Here is a 10929-nt window from a genome sequence, read left to right on the forward strand (position 1 = left end):
TTCAGCTGATCATATCTCCCTAATGTTTCTTTGAATCAGAGAGTGCCTTAGGACAGATGGTCAGTTTGTTTTGCTTTTAAAAGTGCTTAGCACAGAATCCAGCATGCAGAAGACACAGAATAAACACTTTGGATGTTCTCACAGAAAAAGTGAACATAAGGCAATTACACAGATGTGTAATGCTACTTATCCCTTCCGCATTGAGGGATTTAGGGGAGTAGCATCTCCAAGATCTTGAAAATCTGCGTAAAATTTTTTGACCCTCCCTTTGTAGCAGGGAAAAAGTCAGAGCTTTTTTTTTTCTTTTTCTTTTGTGGGATGCTTACATTACCTTATTGTTAAATTTGGGTTAAGTAGTTGATCTTAGGCTATATTATATAATGCTATACATATATTTTATATATTTCTGAGTTTCTAAAGCTTTCTGTTTCATCTGCTGGCTTTTGCATGTTGGCTGCAGGATCTGCAAAACTCCCCCAAATTCTTGTTTAATTTCTTATGCCCACTCACAGTATATCAAAATCGCAGTGGGGAAAATCTCAATGTGGAAAGGGTAACCGTAAGAAAATAGTCCTAGTGTTAATAGTGCATGGCAGTTGTTAGTGCCTGAAATATCATGTGTTGATGGAAAGTTATCGAGTTAGCCACTGCCATGAAATTGAGTGTGCATTTTGGTGACTAGATTACAAAACTAAAGGTATTTAATTATGTTCGACTCTCCTTTGCTTCACTGTTCTGGAGTCTTTGCTTCATCATTTAGTGACTGTCTCTTCTCCCTCTTGAGATTTTCTTCATCGCAATATAAATAGGGAATGAGACACAAAACAAGAGGTGACCAGAGTGGCATTTAATGCAAGGTTTCTGCTCTAACTTCCCAGTGAGAGCAGTCACCATTTCTGCCAGGGTTGGGGGTGGGGTGAGGAGACATCCAGGGCCATGCCAGTGGTCACTCCCCAAAGGTCTCTCGTTTGCCCCTTCCTAGAATTTCCATTGAGAGAGTTCTGGGATGAGAGAAACAGTTGCTTCTATTTTGAAACGGACACCGCACATCCCTGTCCTCAGCTAATCAAATAGAGTGCAATTGGCCCATTTGTCCATATCCCCAACTTTGGGAAAGTCTCTAGAATACCAGAGAGACTCAGACACTGCCCCTCCAAGTGCTTCCCCCAGTGTCCTGTATCAAAGAGTCTCAAGTAGGTTCACAGCCCTTCACTGGCCTCTCAAATGGTGTCTCTGGTTTAAAGGGTGTGGATATCTTAGTCTCCTGTCACTACAAGTATCCCTACCATATCACTGGGGTTAGGGGCACAGTGCCTCCTCGATCTGGAAAATCTATGTAAAATTTTTTGGCTCTCCCTTCAAACCAGAGAAGATGTCTGAATTATTATAATATTAAAAGGTAAATACGTGGATATTATGCAAATACTATACATATATTTCATGCATTTCTGAGATTATAAAAGTTTTCTGTGTCATCTACTGACCTTTGTGTGTTCTCTACAGCTTCCACAAAACTCTCCCCAAATTCCCATTTAATTTCTTATGTCAATCAATGATATATCAAAAGCACCATGGAGAAGTTGCCATATGGAACTACGCTACTGTCTAAGTTTTCTTGTAGCTCGGCTAATGTTTCCTTTATGAATTTGAATCGTAGGGCATTTGGAGCACATAAATTGATTGCTAATATTGGTTAAGAAACCAGGCAACAGTCTATGATTCCTTTCAACATAATGAAGTTTTCTTGTTTATTATGACTTTTAATTTTCTGAATATCTGCTTTTGCTTTGTCAGAGAGCATGATTGAAACTTCTGCTTTTTGGATTCACTTGAAACATACTAAATTTTTTTCCATCCCCATAGTTTTATTTTGTGTTTATCTTTGTTTTATAAGTGTGTTTCGTTTAAGCAACAGATTATTGGATTTAGTTTTCTTATCTAATCTTCAAATTCACATTTAAAATTGTTAACATTATGTTTGTATTCCCCTCCATTGGTCTCTAATATGGGTTTTTTTGAGGTATAATTTTTTACCTTCTTCTGCTGTAAGCACAGTATTATGTTCCTTAAGTTATTTTGGTTTATCCATTTTAAGGTGTCCTATTCCCAATGGCTCTCTGGTGATTACTGGTGATTACTCTCTTCTCACTAGTTACCCCTCTCTCTTTGGGGTCCTGCTAATTAGTTCCAATTTCTTTCCTGCTTTTATGTGATCGTTTAATTCTTCTCTTTTTTCTCTCAGTCAAATACATTCCCACTTCCTCTCCTCCCCTCCAGCTTGTCTTGTTCATTATTTTTTCATATGTCGTTTTTGGCCTCCCTTTCCGGAGAGGGTTTCTCTCACTCCCTTCATTATTCATCTTCTCTTTCTGTCTGCTCTAGGCCCTCATGCTCTGGTTTCTAGCCTCTATAACTATCTAGTCCCTCTCTATTCTCTGTATTCCTTATGAAGCCATAAATTCTAAGGTGTCCATTCTGAGCTATTCCCCTCTTGGCAGTTTCAGCCACCACCTTGTAGAGATTACCCAGAAGATTCCCCTTTTCCACTGTGCCTTACTCCCAGAACATAGACAATTCCTCCATGAGACAGAGAAGAAACTTCCACATGGTAGGGATGCTGATTTTGCAGCCTGCCACAGAACTATCCCTTTCCCCTATTTACCTTTGTTTCTCCATTGGCTTCAAAATCTTCTCAACTCTCTCAGGCGCCAGTTGCCCTCAGGATTTCCAATTGCCTCCCTCCCAAGGTAGAACAGGTGGTCTTTTCAAGCACCAAATGCTATAGACCACCCTCAGTACAAGGTTCCCATCTCCCTTCACAGAATATCTCTCTTCACCCAGAGAAGCCTTCATCACTGGAATCCCCACCCACTACTAAAGGCCTCCCTCCTTTCCCTCTCCCTTTTCAATCCTTTTCCTAAACTCCTCACCCACTCCCCTGCAGGTTCTTCTCTTCTTAAGACCATCAGGTTTACTATCTCCTCATTGCTAAGCCTCAATTTGATTTGACCTCTGCATATCACACACTCCCTTCTTCCCTTTTCATTCATCCTCCCATTTTTGTAATATTGTTGTTGTTCAATCGTGTCTCACTCTTTGTGACCCTATTGGGGTTTTCTTGGCAGAGACATTGGAATGATTTGCCATTTCCTTCTCCAGCTCAATTTACAGATGAAGGAACTGAGGCAAACAGAGGTAAAGGTCTCACTCAGGGTCACACAGCTAGTAAGTATCTGAGGCGGGATTTGAACTTAAGTCTTCCTGACTCCAAGCCCAGTGCTTTATCTACTGTGCCACCTGACTGCCCATTTTCTAATGTAGTCCCTCAGAAAAAATCCTCAATTCACCTGTAGGAGACATATCACCAAGTTCCCTCTGCTGCATTTATTCATCCTTCCTGAATTCCTGTTTTCTGGGATATTTGAGAAGCAAATAGTACCTTCAGGTCTAGGTTTCTTTCTAAAAAATGCTTCAAATACTTATTATTGAACATCCACCATTTTAAATCTATGAGTAAACTCATATTTGTAGGTTAAGTCACCCTGGGCTGCATCCTGAGCTGCGTTGCTTTTTGGAACACGTTATTCCATTCTCTCCTGCATCTTCTAATGGGTGCAAAATAGTCTTGTGTCATTTGTGTTTCTTTTCCTTTATGTTTCTAGGTCTTTCTCATATTTTTGCTTATAGAACTTGTTGTTTCTGAATGGGATTGCTAAATTTAACCATCACGTGTCTTCAAGTTTGGAGGCTTGGGTTTTATTGTTTGTTTGTTTGTTTTGGAGGCACTCTATGAATTCTTTCAATTGGCATTTCATTCTCCATACTCAGAAGTTCTGGCTACTCCCTTCTATCATTTCCTTCTTTATACTGCTAATTGTTTTTTGTCCTGTCATATTCTTCTTTGGAATCTGTGATCCTTAGGTTGTTTCTATGTAGCCCTTCTTCAAAATCAGTATGTTTTGCATGGGTAGTGAGAATGTTTTTAATGTTATCGTTTTATCTTTTCTTCTTCTCGATTGTCCTCCACTTCAGTGTTTTGCATTCCCTAGTTATTGTTCTCTCTTTTATTTCTTCGGTGAGATTTGCCATTGCAGATTCCAGGATCTCTAGTGTGTTTGTTATTTTTACTGTGCAGCCCATGAATTCTGCTCTCAAAATTTTCATTTCTCTTTTAAATCATTCAAGAATTGTGTGCTGTGGTGCAGCTAGGTGGTGCAGAGAGTAGAGCACTGGCCCTGGAGTCAGGAGGATCTGAGTTCAAATGTGACCTCAAACACTTGACACACTTACTAGCTGTGTGATCTTGGGCAAGTCACTTAACCCCAATTGCTCTGCCTTCCCCCCTGCAAAAAAAAAACCAAAAAAACAAAAACAAAGAATTGTGTGCTGTGTTTTGATGTTCGCTCGCCTCAAATTCCACAGGTTTTTCTGCTTCATCAAACAAGATAATTTTCCTTTATTTTGCAACATTTATTCATAGAGGTATGAACTAGTTTTCTAGATTTGAAGGTCATATTTCTTTCTACTGTTTTTGTTTTCCTTGGTTATTTATCTGTTTATGTTCAAGGGCTTTGAGTTTTCCTCTTTCTGATAACTTTGGTAATTTCAATCTTTTTTTCCCCTTATTGTTCACTTTCTGACTCTCTTGCTCATTCTTCTCTGATGGTAGGTTCCTTGGGGAATGAATCTCAAAATGTCTCAGCCTCTTTCTACACTGGGCAGTTCATAGTGCACTAGCCCAGGTCTCTGTCTCACATGACATTTGGATGAATAGAACTGGCCCCAGCTAGATGCTGAATACTTATGAAACATACACAAACACACATACACATAGACTCACACACACACACACACACACACACACACACACACACACACACAATGTCCTATGCTGGTATACAGTCTGCTTCCTTTGCTCCTCAGTTCTCTGGCCAGGCACTGGCAATTCAGAGGACTGATACAATGCGATTGATTTTTGTAATTTGTGTCTCTGGGTTTCTGGGAGGAGGTAGCCGAGGATGGGGGCGGGGTGGAATGTGGTGTTGAACTCTTATTTCTCTTTTATATATATAATTAATTTGTTTATTTTTAGTTTTCAACATTCACTTATATAAGATTTTGAGTTTTAAATTATCTCCCCATTCATCTTCTCCCCCCTCCCTAAGATGGCATGCAATCTGTTTTATAGGCTCTATTTATACATTCATATTAAACATGTTCGCACATTATTCATGATGTAAAGAAGTATTAGAACTGAAAGGAGGAACCACAAGAATGAAGAAACAAAACAAAACAACAAAAGAAAAGAAGAGCAAACAGTATGCTTTCATCCGCTTTTAGACTCCAAAATTTTTTCTCTGGATGTGGACAGAATTTGCCCTCTTGAGCCTTTGGGAGTTCTCTTAGATCCTTGCATTGCTGAGAAGAGCTAAGTCTATCAAAATCAGTCATCGTACAATGTGGCTGTTACTGTGTCCTCTGTTCTCTTGGTTTTGCTCACATCACTCAGCATCACTTCATATAAATCTTTCCAGGTATTTCTGAAGTCAGCCTACTCATGATTTCTTATAGTATAATAGTATTCCATCACATTCATATACCACAACTTTTTTAGCCATTTCCCAATTGATGGGCATCCCCTCAATTTCCAGGTCTTTGCCACCACATAAAGTGCTGCTATAAATTTTTGTATATGTGGGTCCTTTTCCCATTTTTATGATCTCTTTGGGATACAGGCTTAGAAGTGGTATTTCCAGGTCAAAGGGTATACACAGTTTTATAGCCCTTTGGGCATAGTTCTAAATTGCTATGCAGAATGGTCGCACCAGTTCACAACTTCAACAACAATGCATGAGTGTTCCAATTTTCCCACATCTTCTCCAACATTTATCATTTTCCTGTTTTGTCATGTTAGCTAATCTGATAGGTGTGATGTGGTACCTCAGAGTTGTTTTGATTTGCATTTCTCTAATCAATAGTGATTGAGAGCATTTTTTCATATGATTATAGATAGCTTTAATTTCTTCATTTGAAATTTGCCTGTTCATATCCTTTGACCATTTAACATTTAGGGAATGACTTGTATTCTTGTAAATTCTACTCAGCTCTCTGTGTATTTTAGAAATGAGGTCCTTTATCAGAGATACTGGTGGTAAAAATGGTTTCCCAGCTTTATATTTCCCTTCCAATATTGGTTGCATTAGTTTTATTTGTGCAAAAACTTTTCAATTTAATGTAACCAAATTCATCCATTTTGTAATTCATAATGTTCTATATCCCTTCTTTGGTCATCAGTTCTTCCCTTCTCCATAGATCTGACAGGTAAACTATTCCTTGCTCTCCTCGTGCTTATAGTATGAGCCTTTATATCTAAATCTTGTACCCATTTTGACTTTATCTTGGTATACAATGTAAGGTGTTGGTCTATGCCCAGTTTCTGCCATACTATTTTCCAGTTTTCCCAGCAGTTTTTGTTAAATAGTGAGTTCTTATCCCAGAAGCTGGGATCTTTGAGTTTATCAAACAGTAGATTACTATAGTCATTGACTATTGTGTCCTGTGTACCTAACCTATTCCACTGATCCAGTGCTCTGTCTCATGGCCAGTACCAAGTAGTTTTGATGACTGCTGCTTTATAATGCTATTTAAGATTTGGTACAGCTAGACCACCTATCCTTGCATTTCTCTTCACTAATTCCCTGGATATTCTGGACATTTTGTCCTTCCACATGAATTTTGTTATTGTTTTTTCTAGCCCTGTAAAATAATTTTTTGGTAGTTTGATTGGCATGGTACTGAATTAGTAAATTAATTTAGGTAGGATTGTAATTTTTATTATATTAGCTTGGCCTACCCGTGAGAGACTGATATTTTTCCAATTATTTACATCTGATTTTATTTGTGTGAAAAGTGTTTTGTAATTGTGTTCATATAGTTCCTGGGTGTGTTTTGGCAGGTAGACTTCCAAATATTTTATAGTGTCTATAGTAATTTAAAATGGAATTTCTCTTTCTATCACTTGCTATTGGGCCTTGTTAGTAATAGATAGAAATGCCAATGATTCATGTGGGTTTATTTCATATCCTGCAACTTTCCTAAAGTTGCTTATTATTTCAAGTAATTTTTTACTTCTTTCTCTAGGATTCTCTAAGTATGCCATCGTATGATCTGCAAAGAGTGATAGCTTTGTTTCTTCTTTGCCTATTTTAATGCCTTCAATTTATTATTCTTCTGTTATTGCTAAAGCTAACATTTCTACTACAATATTGAATAACAGTGGTGATAATGGACATCCTTGTTTCACCCCGATCTTACTGGTAATGCTTTTGGCTTATTCCCCTTACACATAAGGGCTGCTGATGGTTTTATACAGCTTCTACTTATCATTTTTAAGGAAGATTCCATTTATTCCTACGCTCTCTAGTGTTTTTAATAGGAATGGGTATTCTATTTCGTCAAAAGCTTTTTTTGCATCTGTTGAGATAATCACATGATTTCTTTTAATTTTGTTGTTGATATGGTCAATCATGCTGATAGTTTTCCTAATATTGAACTAGCCCTGCATTCTTAGTATAAATCCTACCTGGTCATAACATATTATCCTCAAGATAAGTTGCTGTAATCTTTTTGTTAATAATTTTATTTGAAATTTTTGCATTTATATTCATTAGGGAAATTGGTCTATAATTTTCTTTCTCTGTTTTGGCCCTTTCCAGTTTAGGTATCAGCACCATATTTATATCATAAAAAGAATTTGGTAGGACTCTTTCTTTACTTATTTTCCCAAATAATTTATATAGTATTGGAATTATTTGTTTTTTATATGTTTCATAGAATTTACTTGTAAATCCATCTGGCCCTGGAGATTTTTTTCTTAGGGAGTTCATTGAAGGCTTGTTCAATTTCTTTTTCTGAAATAGAGTTATTTATTTAATTTCCTCTTCTGTTAATCTGGGCAATTTACATTTTTGTAAATGGTCATCCATTTCACTAAGATTGTCAGATTTATTGGCACACAGTTAGGCAAAATAAATCCTAATTATTGTTTTAATTTCCTCTTTATGGGTAGTGAATTCCCCCTTTTCATTTTTGATACTCGTAATTTGCTTTTCTTATTTCTTTTCCTTAACCAAATTAACCAAAGGTTTATCTATTTTATTACTTTTTTCATAAAATCAGCTCTTAATTTTATTTGTTAGTTCAATAGTTTTCTTAATTTCAATTTTATTAATCTCTTCTTTGGTTTTTGAGAATTTCTAGTTTTGTATTTACTTGGGGATTTTTATTTTGTTCTCTTTCTAGGTTTTTTCATTACATGCCCAATTCATTGATCTCTCTTTCTCTATTTTATTCATGCAAGCATTTAGAGATAAAAACCTTCCCCTAAGAACCATTTTCACTGCATCCCTTAAGTTTTGGTATGATGTCTCATTAATGTCATTCTCTTGGATGAAGTCATTGATTGTTTCTATGATTCATTGCTTGGCCAATTGATTCTTTAGGATTGGATTATTTAGTTTCCAATTAATTTTTAGTCTGTCCTTCCATGGCCTTTTATTACATGTAATTTTTATTGTATTATGACCTGAAAAGGTGGCATTTAATATTTCTGTCTTTCTGCATTGCATTGTGAGGTTTTCAAGCCCTAATACATGGTCAATTTTTGTGTAGGTGCCATAAACCACCATGAAAAAGGTATATTCCTTTCTATTCCCATTCAAGTTTCTCCAGAGACCAACAATATCTAACTTTTCTAAAATTTTATTCATCTCCTTAACTTCTATCTTATTTATTTTGTGGTTACATTTATCTAATTCTGAGAGGTTGACGTCCTCCACTGGTACAGTTTTGTTGTCTATTTCTTCCTGTAACTCCCTTAACTTCTCCTCTAAGAATCTGGATGCTAGTAATGACATTTCTTCATTGTCTGTGGTACATTTTAGCAGTATGTATTTTTCTTCCTGTAAGGCTAATGGGGTATAAGAACTTCCTTGCCCATTAATAGGTCTTCTGTGGAGCCCTGATGCAAAACCAATTAGGTTCTGGGCTACAGGGATTTCCACACCTTTCCAATTAAGTGCTGATTTCCAAGCTTCTGGGCACTAAGCCAATCAAGTGCCTTTGATCAAGAGTCTTTGATTGGACACAGTATATGTTGTATTGCTTGGAGGGAGAGGTATGGGTGGAGAGAGAAATGGGCAGAGGGAGAAATGGGCAGAGGGAAGAACTTGCCTAGGGGAACTTGTTTGCCTAGGGGAACTTAAAGAACCTTTAAGAGGTCAGTGCTCCCTGGATTGGTGATGTGTACAAACATTTTTATCACCATGCTATATTTTGCTTTCTGGTATCTGAATAAATATTTTGGCTTTGTCTTGGAGGGAGAGAGCTTATTATATTTTGCAAAACAACCCTGGAAATTCGCATGCATATTCATAGCAGCTGCTATAAGTATCACATTGGTGTTACACTTCCTTATCTCTTTTCATTCAATCTATTTTTGTTTTTTTCTTTATCTGAGATCAGGATTGCTACTCCTGTTTTTTCTTTTTTTTTACTTCAGCTGAAGCATAACATATTCTCCTCCACTCTGTGTATATTCCTCTGCTTCAAATTTGTTTCTTGTAAACAACGTATTGTAGGATTATGGTTTTTAATCCACTCTGCTATATTTATGAGAGAGTTCATCCCATTCATGTTTATTATGATTACTATCTGGGTCTTTCTCTCTAGCCTATTTTCCACCCTGTTTCTGTTTTTGTCTCTCCTTTCTCCCTTTCCCTCCTCACTAAAGTTTTGTTTTTGACTACTGCCTCCCTTCTATCAGCCCCCTCCCTTTTCTTCCCCTTTTCCCTTAGTACTTCTTCCTTCCCTTCTATCCACCTCCTCCCTTTTCTTTCCCCTTTCCCCTCCTAATTTCCTATAGGGCAAGATTTCTATACCTATCTGATTGTGTTATTCTCTCTTTGAGCCAAATCTCATGAGAGTAAGGTTCAAACAATGCTCATCTCCCTCCCTTCTTTCCCTCTACTGTCATAGGTTTTTGTGCCTTTTCATGTGATGTAATTTACCTTTGTCTGTCTCCTCCTTTCCTCTTCTCCCAGTACAATCCCTTTTCACCACTTTATTAGATTTTTTTGTTATCACATCAAAGTCAACTTGTTCCCATTCCCTCGGTGTATGGATACCCCTTCTAAATGTCATAATAAAGAAACAGTTCTCATGAGTTACAAGTGTCACCTTCCCTTGTAGCAATGTAAACAGTTTGTACTTATTAATAATGTTTTTTTTCTTCCCTGTTCACCTTTTTATGCCTCCCTAGAGTCTTGTATTTGAAGATCAAATTTTCTGTTGAGCTCTGGTCTTTTCATCAGGATGTTTTGGAAGTCTTATTTCATTGAATGTCCACCTCCTCCCCTGAAAGATTGTGCCCAGTTTCACTGGGTATTTGGTCCTTGGTTTTAATCCAAGTTCCTTTGCCTTATGGAATATCCTATTCCATGCCCTTCAATCTTTTAATGTAGAAGCTTCTAGGTCCTGCATAATCCTGACTGTGGTTCCATGATATTTAAATAATTTCTTTCTGGCTGCTTGCAGTATTTTCTCTTTGACCTGGTAATTTTGGGATTTGGCTAGAATATTCCTTGGTGTTTTGAATTTGGGATCTCTTCCAGGAGGTGATTGATGGATTTTTCTGAAGACTATTTTATCCTTTGGTTCTCCAATCTCAAAGCAGTTTTCCTTGTTGATTTCCTGAACAATGCTGCCTGGGCTCTTTTTTTCCTCATGATTTTCAGGTAGACCAATAATTTTTTAAATTGTCTCTCCTGGATCCATTTTCAAGGTCAGTTTTTTTTTAACCAACGAGGCATCTTATGTTTTCTTCTATTTTTCATTCTTTTGTTTCTATTTGATTGATTCTTGATGTCTCAT

This window comes from Trichosurus vulpecula, chromosome 1 (genome assembly GCF_011100635.1).
Source record: "Trichosurus vulpecula isolate mTriVul1 chromosome 1, mTriVul1.pri, whole genome shotgun sequence".
Lineage (NCBI taxonomy): Eukaryota > Metazoa > Chordata > Mammalia > Diprotodontia > Phalangeridae > Trichosurus > Trichosurus vulpecula.